We start from the raw sequence: 13,613 nt of genomic DNA, 5'->3' as shown, positions 1-13,613 counted from the left end.
TGATCATTATAAATATAACATTTCTCATCAAATAAGTAATGACGCCAAATTTTCAATGCGAACACTATCGCGGCTAACTCTAGATCATGTGTTGGATAATTCTTTTCGTGAGGCTTTAACTGTCTCGAAGCATAAGCTACAACCTTGCCTTCCTACATTAAACACAATGTAAGCCATTTAACGATGCATCACTGAAGATTATAAATTCTTTACCCGATTCAGGCTGAACTAACACTGGTGCCTTTGTCAATAATGCTTTCAACTGCTCGAAGCTCTGTTGACACTTTTCTGACCACTCAAATTTAACATCTTATTGAAGTAATCTTGTCATCAGAGTCATAATCATTGAGAAACCTTTTACAAATCGTCTATAATAGCCGGCTAGTCCCAGAAAACTACGGACTTCAGATACGTTTCTCAGAGGTTTCCAATCTATAATAGCAGAAATTTTACTCGAGTCAACTCAGATACCCTCGGCTGAAACTATATGTCCCAGAAAACCAACCTCTCGTAGCCAAAACTCACATCTGCTGAACTTTACAAGCAACTGTTTATCTCTCAGAGTTTGTAACATGATTCTTAAATACTTGGCTTGCTCATATTCATCATGAGAGTAAATTAAAATGTCATCAATAAACACAACTACGAATCGGTCTAAATACGGCTTGAAAATCTAGTTCATCAAATCCATAAAAACAACAGGTGCATTTGTTAGTCCGAAAGGCATGACAAGAAATTCATAGTGTCCGTACCTTGTTCTAAATGCAGTCTTTGGCACGTCTGAGTCTTTAACTCACAACTGGTAATAACCCGATCTCAAATCAATTTTCGAAAACACTGTTGCCCATTTTAACTGATCAAACAAATCATCTATTCATGGAAAAGGGTATTTATTCTTGATCTTCACTTTGTTGAGCTGTTGATAGTCTATACACATTCTCATCGTGCCGTCTTTCTTTTTCACAAATAACACCGGTGCACCCCAAGGAAAAAAACTCGGTCTAGCAAAACATCTATCTATCAGTTCTTGCAACTGAGCTTTTAATTATTTTAACTCTGTCGGAGCCATTCTATACGGAGCTATTGACATCGACGTTGTACCTGGTACTAATTCAATACCAAACTCAACCTCTCTGATAGGTGGTAAACTCGGTAACTATTCGGGAAATATATCTGGATACTCGCACACAACTGGTACTGATTCAATCTTTGTTTCTTTCACTTTCGTATCAAGTACATAAGCAAGATAAGCTTCACACCCCTTTCTCACAAATCTCTCAGCTAACATAGACGAGATCACAACTGGCAAACTATTCAGATCATCAAATTCAATTTTAATAGTCTCATTATTCTGACATTTCAGAACAAATGTCTTTCATCTACAATCCACTATAGCATTATGCATCGTTAGCCAATCCATACCCAAAATCATATCAAATTTATCGAATGGCAACAACTTCAGATTAGCCATAAAATAGAAATCCCGATACATTAACGGATAATTCTTGCAGATTTTGTCAACCAAAACACATTTGCCTAAAGGGTTCGATTCTCTAATCACAAATTTAGTAGACTCTACAGGCAAAGTCTTAGTAGATACTAAATCAATACATATATAAGAATGAGTTGATCCTGGATCTATCAATGCAATCACATTAGTATTATAGAGAGTGAAAGTACAGGTGATAACATCTGGAGATGACGCTTCTTCACGAGCACGAATTGTGACAGCCCCAAATTGACCCTAGTCGGAAAGTGGTTTCGGGACCACTAAACCGAGTCATAAAAATAATTAACCGTCATAGTTGATGCTCATTATATGTACATATGCATGTGTGAAAATTTCATGTTTGAATTTTGTTAATTGTAAGTGAATTTTATCAAATAGGACTTATGTGAGAAAATTTAGAAATATGCTAGGCAAATGTAAAGTGGCCTAATAATGCATGTTGTGAAAATGATGGGTTTGCATGTCAAATTACCCAAAATTAAAGCATAGTGGCCGGCCATGCTATGGGTGGAAACATGTTGTAAACATGTTGTGTAGTGTGTTATGTTAGAAAGAATAAAAAAGGGTTAGGATTAAAGTAATGCAAAGGAGGAGTGATGAAAAAAATTGTCTCACCCATGCCCCCCATTGCCGTGAATTGAAGAAAGAAAACAAAAAAAAGTGTTCATCCTTGAACATCTTTGGGTAAAATTTTAAGGAGAAAGGAAGAAGAAAGGATTTTCTTGCTTCTTGTTCGGTTGGTTGGTGTTTAGGAGGAGGTATGTTTGGTGTTGTTCCATGAGATTCATGCATGTTTTTATTTTATTTTATTTTATTTATTTGTTAGCTTGAGTTCTATCTAGCCCATGGTTTAGATCTTTGCTATGTGATGGAGATGATATTCGGCCATGGGTGTTGTCTTCTTAGTTGATGTTTGATGTGGTGGTGATGAGGCATGAAGATGGGTTAAGTTTCGGCTAAGGAGGATTTGTGATTGATGCCATTTGCATGCTAAATGTGAAGCTTTGTAATGATACATGTGGTGGTGGATTTTCTTTTTAGCATTCTTGAGTTAGGCCTTAAGTTCTTTGTTTAACCCATGACCAAAATTTAAGTGATATGGTGTCTTGATGCATTCGGCCATGTTAGGAAGTAGAAGAGAAGCATGGTTGTTGATCATGTTATTTGGATGAAAATGGTAGTAAGGTGAAGTGCAAATGTTATTATTTGATCTCTAGAGTATATATGTGTATTAGACAAGTTTTGAACTTAAAACGAATTGGTATTTAGTCAATACAAGTAACCATAATTGTAGAATGTATTAAGTGTTGCAATCGGCCTCAACATAGACATGCATATTCGGCCATAGAAAGAAGATTGGTGTTGCATGTATTCGGTTAGAGGCAAGCATATTGATGCTTTTATTTTGGCTTAGACAATCGGCTAAAAGGGAGTGTGGGTTAATATGTTGAGTTGATTCATGATTTCATATGTATGTGACTTTAATGTCTAATGTATATATATGGGCTAAGTACTTTGAGTTCCTCTTTTTGATGCTCAAATGATTAAATCAATTTATTTGTTAAATTAAGCTCAAGAGCAAAGGGGAACTAAATCCGATAAAGGGAAGGAAAAAGTGGTCGAATAGCCATCGGAATCGTTCGACAACATCCGAGGTAAGTTTTCGAGTAACGAGACTTAGTTACGATTTGATTAAGTCATGACGTATGAGCATAACAAATATACGGTGATATGATGATCCTACTTGAATTATATGTTGAGTTAATTAGTCTATACGTATGACGGGTAGCCGTATGTGCATGGAGATCGTGTCATAAAGCAAACTAAACCATGCTGTTTGTATGTGGCTAGTGAGCCAAAAATGGGATTGCTTAATACGTGACTTGTGTTTGAACTCTAATTATGAAAATGAAATATGGATGTGTCATGATTTATTGATATGTGCATGAATATTTGGATGATAACCGGGCTAAGTCCCGAAGGCATTTGTGCGAGTTACTATATCCGGGCTAAGTCCCGAAGGCATTGGTGCGAGTTACTATATCCGGGCTATGTCCCGAAGGCATTGAGCGAGTATCTATATCCGGTTAAATCCCGAAGGTACTTGGCTTGGGAATGAGCGACCTTGCTGTAATAGTTTCAATTAATATGCTTGTAAAATCCCAGCAATGAGGTATGTCTCGATATGCATTGATTTAGTTGATCCTTACAATTAGTATTCGCTCGATCGATAAATGAGCTACCGCCTTTGGCTAAGTTGATCTTTCGTGTATGAATATAAGGGTTGGTAATGTGAAGTAAGTATGATATTGAGAATTTGTGCATATGAAATTATCTGTTTAGCCGTATGAATGCTACACTTTAGTTGTGTCTAATTTTATGGCTCAAACTTACTAAGCATTAAATGCTTACTCCGTTCTTTGAATCTCTGTTTTATAGATTTTGGTTCGTCAGCTATCGGACTCGGGATTATTGAAGTCAAATTCGCCCACACTATCAAATCCCCCTTTGGTACACTTTTGGTTGAACTTTGAAATGGCATGTATAGGACTACCCTTTTTGATGTTGGTCATGTACCTTTCGGTATTGTACAAATTTGGATAGCCATGCGAAAATGGCTTATATACATATTTTGAGCATAATGTTATAATCATCTTGTATGTATATGGTTATTGAGAGGTGTGGATATGCTTGGCAATGATTGGCCATTGGAATGGTTAATCACAATCATGTTTTGTGCTATATATGCTAAAGGGTTAGTTAAATCATGGAAACTATGTAATAGGTAAAGTCTACCCTAAAGGCAGATGCTAATAGCAGCAGTGGTGTGAATTTGAAAAATCACTAAAAATAGTAGGAATGGATTTAAATAGTGAATAAATTATTTAATCAAACCTTGATGAATCTACTTTTATATGGAAGAAACGAAACGGTCATATGAGTCGGATTTTAAGAGATATTTAAGTTTTCGTGGAACAGGGCCAGAGTGATTTCTGGATCCCCTTATCTGAATTTGGAAATTCATTATAAATTAACCAGAGATAATTAGAAGTCATGCCATATATGTATAGATTCCTTTTCGAGTCTAGTTTCTAGAGAAACAAACGGCATCAGTATTGAAGCCCTGTACAGGGAGATATCCAAGTCGTAATGCATGAAGGTCAGAATAGTCGAACCCTGTAACAGGGGAGACTTTAACTAATAAACTGTACTAATTGGCTTGACAAAAAATTCTAGAAAAAAATTAGTAGGTGGATATACGAGTCTAGTTTCAGAAAAAATTTACAGAACTAGTTTTTGAGTTTTTGAAATCGAGATATGATTTTTAAGGTGACAGTGATGCAGTTAGCCAACTCGTCTGGAAATTTAAAATGGACTGTGCAAATAAGTGAATTAAGTCTGTTAACCCCTCGTGTCCGACTCCGGCAACGGTCTCGGGTACGGGGTGTTACAATTTTATTGGTATCAGAGCTACGGTTTAGTCGATTCTAGGACTACCGTAAATCGTTTGGGTCTAGCTATACATGCCATTTTGTGATTATTTGATAGTGTGGTGATTTCTGATATTTGCAAATGTGTTTATTTATAGTAATGGATCCCGATCCCGACCGAGCGGTAGCTGATGATCTTGAGAGTGTAGTGCCTACTCCCGCACAAGGGACAGCGCCGACGGACTCTCAACCTATTGCTAGCAATCCGAATGATGAGGCTAGGCAAGCTTTCTATAGCGTGATGAATGATTGGTTCAACCAATACATTCGAACTAATACGGCTGTTCCACAACCTCCATTCCCGACTAATGCCACCCCCGCACCTACAATACCTCCAGCAACTGACCAAATAAGGTCAAATAAACCCCCAGTTGACCGAATCCGAAAACACGGGGCTACTGAATTTAAAGCTACAGACAGCGATGATGCCGAGCAAGCTAAATTTTGGTTGGACAACACTATCCGGGTACTCGATGAGCTATCTTGCACACCCGATGAGTGCCTAAAGTGTACTATCTCCTTGCTACGTGATTTTGCCTACTATTGGTGGAATACATTGAGTTCTGTTGTGCCCAGAGAGCAAGTAACTTGGGAGTTCTTCCAAACTGAGTTTCGAAAGAAGTATATCAGTCAAAGATTCATTGACCAAAAACGGAAGGAATTTCTTGAACTCAAACAAGGTCCCATGTCGGTCACCGACTATGAACGAAAATTTGTGAGGCTTAGCCGGTACGCACGAGAATGCATTTCTTCAGAAGCCGTGATGTGTAAACGTTTCGAGGATGGACTGAACGATGATATAAAGCTGTATGTTGGCATTTTAGAAATCCGAGAATTTGTGGTACTTGTCGAGCGAGCTTGCAAAGCCGAGGAGCTCAGCAAGGAGAAAAGGAAAGCTGATGTGGGAGCAAAGGAGTTTCGCAAGAGATCTTCGGGAAAGCCCTTTCAACAGTCATCGAAGAAATTTAGAGATGACCTAGGCTGATCAAGAGACACTTCGGGCTTTTCTAGACGAGATCGTGATCGACCCCCTGTGAGTGCACGAGTCACTTCGGTCCCCAGTGTTGGAAATGATCGTCGAGACAGAACGGAGTGCCAATATTGTGGTAAATGGCATTCGGGGAGTTGTAGATTCCATGACCGATCCTGTTACAAGTGCGGATCAGTTGACCACTTTATTAAAGATTGCCCGAGGTTGTGCGAATGAATGTAAACCGAGTGGGAAACCGGTGCTACCACCGCTCGAGGTAGACCATCTAGAAACACGGGAAATCCTAGTGGTGGTCAGAGAGGATCTAGAGATGCTACAACCAGATCTGAGGCTCGTGCTCCTGCTAGAGCTTATGCTATACGCGCACGCGAGGATGCTTCCTTGCCAGATGTTATTACCGGTACTTTTACTCTCTTTGATACTAATGTGATTGCTTTGATTGACCCTGGTTCTACTTATTCTTATATATGTGAAACCTTAGCATCCAGTAAGACTTTACCTACTGAGTCTACTGAGTTCGTAATTCGGGTGTCAAATCCCTTGGGTCGCTACGTGCTTGTCGATAAAGTGTGTAAGAAATGCCCCCTAGTAATTCGAGGTTCCTATTTTCCGGCGGACTAGATGCTTTTGCCGTTTGATGAATTTGATGTTATTCTTGGTTTGGATTGGTTGACTGTGCATGATGCGGTTGTAAATTGCAGAAGCAAGACTATTGAGTTGAGGTGCGCAAATAACGAGATAATCCGAGTTGAGTCTACGGACTTAAAGGGGTTGCCAGCTATAATATCATCAATGTTGGCTCAGAAATATGTAAGAAAGGGGTGCGAAGCATACCTTGCGTATGTACTTGATGACAAAGAGTTAAAAAGGAAACCAGAATCAGTGCCGGTGGTTTGTGAATACCCGGATGTTTTTCTCGAAGAATTACCGGGTTTACCACCTGTTCGGGAGGTAAAGTTTGGAATTGAGCTTGTTCCTGGGACTACGCCGATTTCAATAGCTCCGTATCGTATGGCACCAACCGAGTTAAAAGAGTTGAAAGCTCAGTTGCAAGAATTGACGGATAGAGGTTTCGCCGACCAAGTTTCTCACCTTGGGGTGCACCAAGATTGTTTGTGAAAAGAAGGACGGAACCATGAGGTTGTGCATCGACTATCATCAGCTGAATAAAGTGACAATAAAGAATAAATATCCGTTACCACGTATTGATGATTTGTTTGATCAACTAAAGGGAGCCTCAGTTGTTTCAAAGATAGATTTGAGATCGGGTTATTATCAGTTGCGAATTCGAGATTCGGATATACCCAAAACTGCTTTCAGAACGAGATACGGTCACTATGAGTTCTTAGTGATGCCGTTTGGGCTCACTAATGCCCCTGCGGTATTTATGGATTTGATGAATCGGATCTTTAGACCGTATTTGGATCGGTTTGTAGTTGTGTTTATCGATGACATCTTGGTCTACTCATGAGATGAAACCGAGCATGCTGAGCACCTGAGATTAGTGTTGCAGATTTTACGAGATAAGCAATTATATGCTAAGTTCAAGAAGTGTGAGTTCGTTAAGAGAGGTTAGCTTCTTGGGTCATGTGGTATCCATAGCGGGTATTCGAGTTGACCCGAGCAAAATTTCAGCCATACTTAACGGAAGCCTCAGAAATATTACCGAGGTTCGAGCTTTTTGGGACTTGTCGGTTACTACCGACGGTTTGTAAAAGGTTTCTCGATGATAGCCACACCAATGACGGCTACTTCAAAATATGTTAAGTTCGAATGGACGGAAAAATGTCGAAAAGTTTTGACCAATGAAAACTTATTTGATCAAGCTCAATTCTAGTGCAACCCGAATCGTGCAAAGAGTTTGTCATTTATAGTGATGCCTCCCTACTTGGGTTGGGTTGCGATTGATGCAAGAAGGTCGAGTTGTGGCCTATGCGTCGAAACAATTAAAGCCACATGAGAAAAATTATCCGACCCATGATCTCGAATTAGTCGCCATCGTATTCGCTTTGAAAATATGGCGACATTACTTATTTGGTGAGAAGTGCCATGTATTTTCGGATCACAAAAGTCTCAAATATTTGATGTCTCAAAGAGACTTAAATCATGCAAAGACGTTGGCTCGAGTTGTTGAAAGATTATGAGCTTGTCATTGACTATCACCCGGGAAAGGCTAATGTGGTAGCGGATGCCTTAAGTCGTAAATCACTGTTTGCTTTACGAGCGATGAATGTACACTTGTCTGTTCTATCCGACAATGTGTTAGTGGCAGAATTAAAGGCCAAACCATTGTTGATTCATCAAATTCGTGAAGCTCAGAAAGTCGATGATGAATTGGTTGCAAAACGGGCTGAATGTGTTCCGAATATGGAATCAGAGTTTCAAATTGATGATGACGATTGTTTGAGGTTCAGAAGTCGGTTGTGTGTTCCAAGAAATTCAAGACTCATTTCGATGATTCTGAACGAAGCTCATTGTAGCCGAATGTCAATTCACCCGGGGAGTACGAAAATGTACAACGATCTGAGACGTCAGTTTTGGTGGCATGGTATGAAACGAGACATTTCCGATTTTGTTTCGAAGTGTTTAATATGTCAGCAAGTGAAGGCGAAACATCAAGTGCCTACGGGTTTACTTCAGCCGATCATGATACCTGAATGGAAATGGGATCGAGTCACGATGGATTTTGTATCTGGGTTGCCATTGTCGGCAAGTAAGAAAGATGCGATTTGGGTTGTCGTGGATAGACTGACTAAGTCGACTCACTTTATCCCCGTACGCACGGACTTTTCATTGGAAAAACTAGCTGAGTTGTATGTTTCTCAGATTGTGAGATTACACGGGGAACCGATTTCTATTGTATCGGATAGAGATCCGAGATTCACCTCGCAATTTTGGAAGAAATTGCAAGAAGCTTTGGGTACCAAGCTGCATTTTAGCACCGCTTTTCATCCACAAACCGATGGTCAATCCAAGCGGATAATTCAGATACTTGAGGATATGTTGAGATGTTGCATCCTCGAGTTTAGTGGTTCATGGGAACGGTATTTACCTTTGATTGAATTCGCTTACAACAATAGTTTTCAATCAAGTATTAAGATGGCACCTTACGAGGCTTTGTACGGGCGTAAATGCCGTACACCATTGTTTTGGACCGAGCTCGATGAAAGTAAAATTTTGGAATTGATTTGATTAAAGATGCGAACAGAAAGTAAAAGTAATCCGTGAAAGTCCAAGGCGACCACGGATCGTCGTAAATCGTATGCGGATTTGAAACGAAAGGACATTGAATATCGTGGGAGATAAAGTGTTTCTTAAAGTTTCACCTTGGAAAAAGATACTCAGATTTGGGCGTAAGGGAAAATTGATTCCGAGGTTTATCGGGCCATATGAAATATCCGAACGAGTCGGTCCAGTTGCGTATCGATTGATTTTGCCCCCTGAACTTGAAAAGATTCACGACGTCTTTCATGTTTCGATGCTTCGACGTTATAGATCTGATCCATCGCACATAATTAGTCCATCAGAGGTTGAAATTCAAGCCAATATGAGTTATGAAGATGAACCGATTCGTATCCTAGCTCGTGAAGTGAAAGAGTTACGAAACAAAAAGGTTCCTTTAGTAAAAGTGTTATGGCTCAAACACAGGATGGAAGGAGCTACTTGGGAACCTGAGAACTCTATGAAAGAGCGATACCCAAACCTATTTACCGGTAAGATTTTCGGGGACGAAAATTTCTTAAGTGGGAGAGAGTTGTGACAGCCCCAAATTGACCCTTGTCAGAAAGTGGTTTTGGGACCATTAAGCCGAGTCATAAAAATAATTAACCGTCATAGTTGATGCTCATTATATGTACATATGCATGTGTGAAAATTTCATGTTTGAATTTTGTTAATTGTAAGTGAATTTTATCAAATAGGACGTATGTGAGAAAATTTAGAAATGTTCTAGGCAAATATAAAGTGGCCTAATAATGCATGTTGTGAAAATGATGGGTTTGCATGTCAAATTACCCAAAATTAAAGCATAGTGGCCGGCCATGCTATGGGTGGAAACATGTTGTAAACATGTTGTGTAGTGTGTTATGTTAGAAAGAATAAAAAAAGGGGTTAGGATTAAAGTAATGCAAAGGGAGGAGTGATGAAAAAAAAAATTGTCTCACCCATGCCCCCCCCATTGCCGTGAATTGAAGAAAGAAAACAAAAAAAAAAAGTATTCATCCTTGAACATCCTTGGCCGAAAATTTTAAGGAGAAAGGAAGAAGAAAGGATTTTCTTGCTTCTTGTTCGGTTGGTTGGTGTTTAGGAGGAGGTATGTTTGGTGTTGTTCCATGAGATTCATGCATGTTTTTATTTTATTTTATTTTATTTATTTGTTAGCTTGAGTTCTATCTAGCCCATGGTTTAGATCTTTGCTATGTGATGGAGATGATATTCGGCCACGGGTGTTGTCTTCTTGGTTGTTGTTTGATGTGGTGGTGATGAAGTATGAAGATGGGTTAAGTTTCGGCTAAGGAGGATTTGTGATTGATGCCATTTGCATGCTAAATGTGAAGCTTTGTAATGATACATGTGGTGGTGGATTTTCTTTTTAGCATTCTTGAGTTAGGCCTTAAGTTCTTTGTTTAACCCATGACCAAAATTTAAGTGGTATGGTGTCTTGATGCATTCGGCCATGTTAGGAAGTAGAAGAGAAGCATGGTTGTTGATCATGTTATTTGGATGAAAATGGTAGTAAGGTGAAGTGCAAATGTTAGTATTTGATCTCTAGAGTATATATGTGTATTAGACAAGTTTTGAACTTAAAACGAATTGGTATTTAGTCAATACAAGTAACCATAATTGTAGAATGTATTAAGTGTTGCAATCGGCCTCAACATAGACAAGCATATTCGGCCATAGAAAGAAGATTGGTGTTGCATGTATTCGGTTAGAGACAAGCATATTGATGCTTTTATTTTGGCTTAGACAATCGGCTAAAAGGGAGTGTGGCTTAATATGTTGAGTTGATTCATGATTTCATATGTATGTGACTTTAATGTCTAATGTATATATATGGGCTAAGTACTTTGAGTTCCTCTTTTTGATGCTCAAATGATTAAATCAATTTATTTGTTAAATTAAGCTCAAGACCAAAGGGGAACTAAATCCGATAAAGGGAAGGAAAAAGTGGTCGAATAGCCATCGGAATCGTTCGACAACATCCGAGGTAAGTTTTCGAGTAACGAGACTTAGTTACGATTTGATTAAGTCATGACGTATGAGCATAACAAATATACGGTGATATGATGATCCTACTTGAATTATATGTTGAGTTAATTAGTCTATACGTATGACGGGTAGCCGTATGTGCATGGAGATCGTGTCATAAAGCAAACTAAACCATGCTGTTTGTATGTGGCTAGTGAGCCGAAAATGGGATTGCTTAATACGTGACTTGTGTTTGAACTCTAATTATGAAAATGAAATATGGATGTGCCATGATTTATTGATATTTGCATGAATATTTGGATGATAACCGGGCTAAGTCCCGAAGGCATTTGTGCGAGTTACTATATCCGGGCTAAGTCCCGAAGGCATTGGTGCGAGTTACTATATCCGGGCTATGTCCCGAAGGCATTGAGCGAGTAGCTATATCCGGTTAAATCCCGAAGGTACTTGGCTTGGGAATGAGCGACCTTGCTGTAATAGTTTCAATTAATATGCTCGTAAAATCCCAAAGAATGAGGTATGTCTCAGATATGCATTGATTTAGTTGATCCCTTACAATTAGTATTCGCTCAGTCGATAAATGAGCTACCGGCCTTTGGCTAAGTTGATCTTTCGTGTATGAATATAAGGGTTGGTAATGTGAAGTAAGTATGATATTGAGAATTTGTGCATATGAAATTATCTGTTTAGCCGTATGAATGCTACACTTTAGTTGTGTCTAATTTTATGGCTCAAACTTACTAAGCATTAAATGCTTACTCCGTTCTTTGAATCTCTGTTTTATGGATTTTGGTTCGTCAGCTATCGGACTCGGGATTATTGAAGTCAAATTCGCCCACACTATCAAAGCTCCCTTTGGTACACTTTTGGTTGAACTTTGAAATGGCATGTATAGGACTACCCTTTTTGATGTCGGTCATGTACCTTTCGGTATTGTACAAATTTGGATAGCCATGCGAAAATGGCTTATATACATATTTTGAGCATAATGTTATAATCATCTTGTATGTATATGGTTATTGAGAGGTGTGGATATGCTTGGCAATGATTGGCCATTGGAATGGTTAATCACAATCATGTTTTGTGCTATATATGCTAAAGGGTTAGTTAAATCATGGAAACTATGTAATAGGTAAAGTCTACCCTAAAGGCAGATGCTGATAGCAGCAGTGGTGTGAATTTGAAAAATCACTAAAAATAGTAGGAATGGAGTTAAATAGTGAATATATTATGTAATCGAACCTTGATGAATCTACTTTCATATGGAAGAAACGAAACGGTCATATGAGTCGGATTTTAAGAGATATTTAAGTTTTCGTGGAACAGGGCCAGAGCGATTTCTGGATCCCCTGATCTGACTTTGGAAATTCATTATAAATTAACCACAGATAATTAGAAGTCATGCCATATATGTATAGATTCCTTTTCAAGTCTAGTTTCTATAGAAACAAACGGTATCAGTATTGAAGCCCTGTACAGGGAGATATCCAAGTCGTAATGCATGAAGGTCAGAATAGTTGAACCCTGTAACAGGGGAGACTTTAACTAATAAACTGTACTAATTGGCTTGACCAAAAATTCTAGAAACAAATTTGTAGATGGATATATGAGTCTAGTTTCAGGAAACATTTACGGAACTGGTTTTCGCGTTTTGGAACTTGAGATATGATTTTTAAGGTGACAGTGATGCAGTTAGCCAGCTCGTCTGGAAATTTAAAATGGACTGTGCAAATAAGTGAATTAAGTCTGTTAACCCCTCATGTCTGACTCCGGCAACGGTCTCGGGTACGGGGTTTTAGACGAATAGCATAGGCTCTGGCATGTGCTCTAGCCTCAGATCTCACTACGAAGTCTCTTGTCGCACCTCGACTTCCACTTATATTTCCAACATTTCTTTATGGTCTTCCTCTAATTGACATGTTACTGGGTCTCATATTCTGAGGTTTGTCTTTCTCAACCATCTCAGGACAATCTTTAATAAAATGATCTGATGAGCCACATTTGAAACAAGCTTTATTACTCTTATTCCAGCATTCTTCGAAATGTCGTCTCCCACAATGTTGGCACTCAGATTTGTTATTTCTAACACTGCCCACACTAGAAATAGAAGTAGCTTGAGTTTTAGGATTCACATACTAATTTCCATGATCTCTATTCTGGTATCCCACTGATGCTTTAGATCGGCTATGCGAATCTCGAGATTTCTTTGATGAAGATTGATACGGCTTATTCATCGATCTTTTTCTTGGGTCTCTAGCTTCTAAACTTGCCTTTCTCTTTTCTGTGCTAAGATCTTCAGCTTTACAAGCCCTTTCAACCAGAACGACAAATTCTTTTAACTCTAGAATTCCAACTAGTAATTTTATATCTTCATTTAATCAGTCAACGAATCGCTTGCACATTATTTCTT

Source organism: Gossypium arboreum, chromosome 8 (genome assembly GCF_025698485.1).
Source record: "Gossypium arboreum isolate Shixiya-1 chromosome 8, ASM2569848v2, whole genome shotgun sequence".
Lineage (NCBI taxonomy): Eukaryota > Viridiplantae > Streptophyta > Magnoliopsida > Malvales > Malvaceae > Gossypium > Gossypium arboreum.
The sequence above is the reverse complement of the archived record's forward strand: the minus strand, read 5'-3'. Positions refer to the sequence as shown.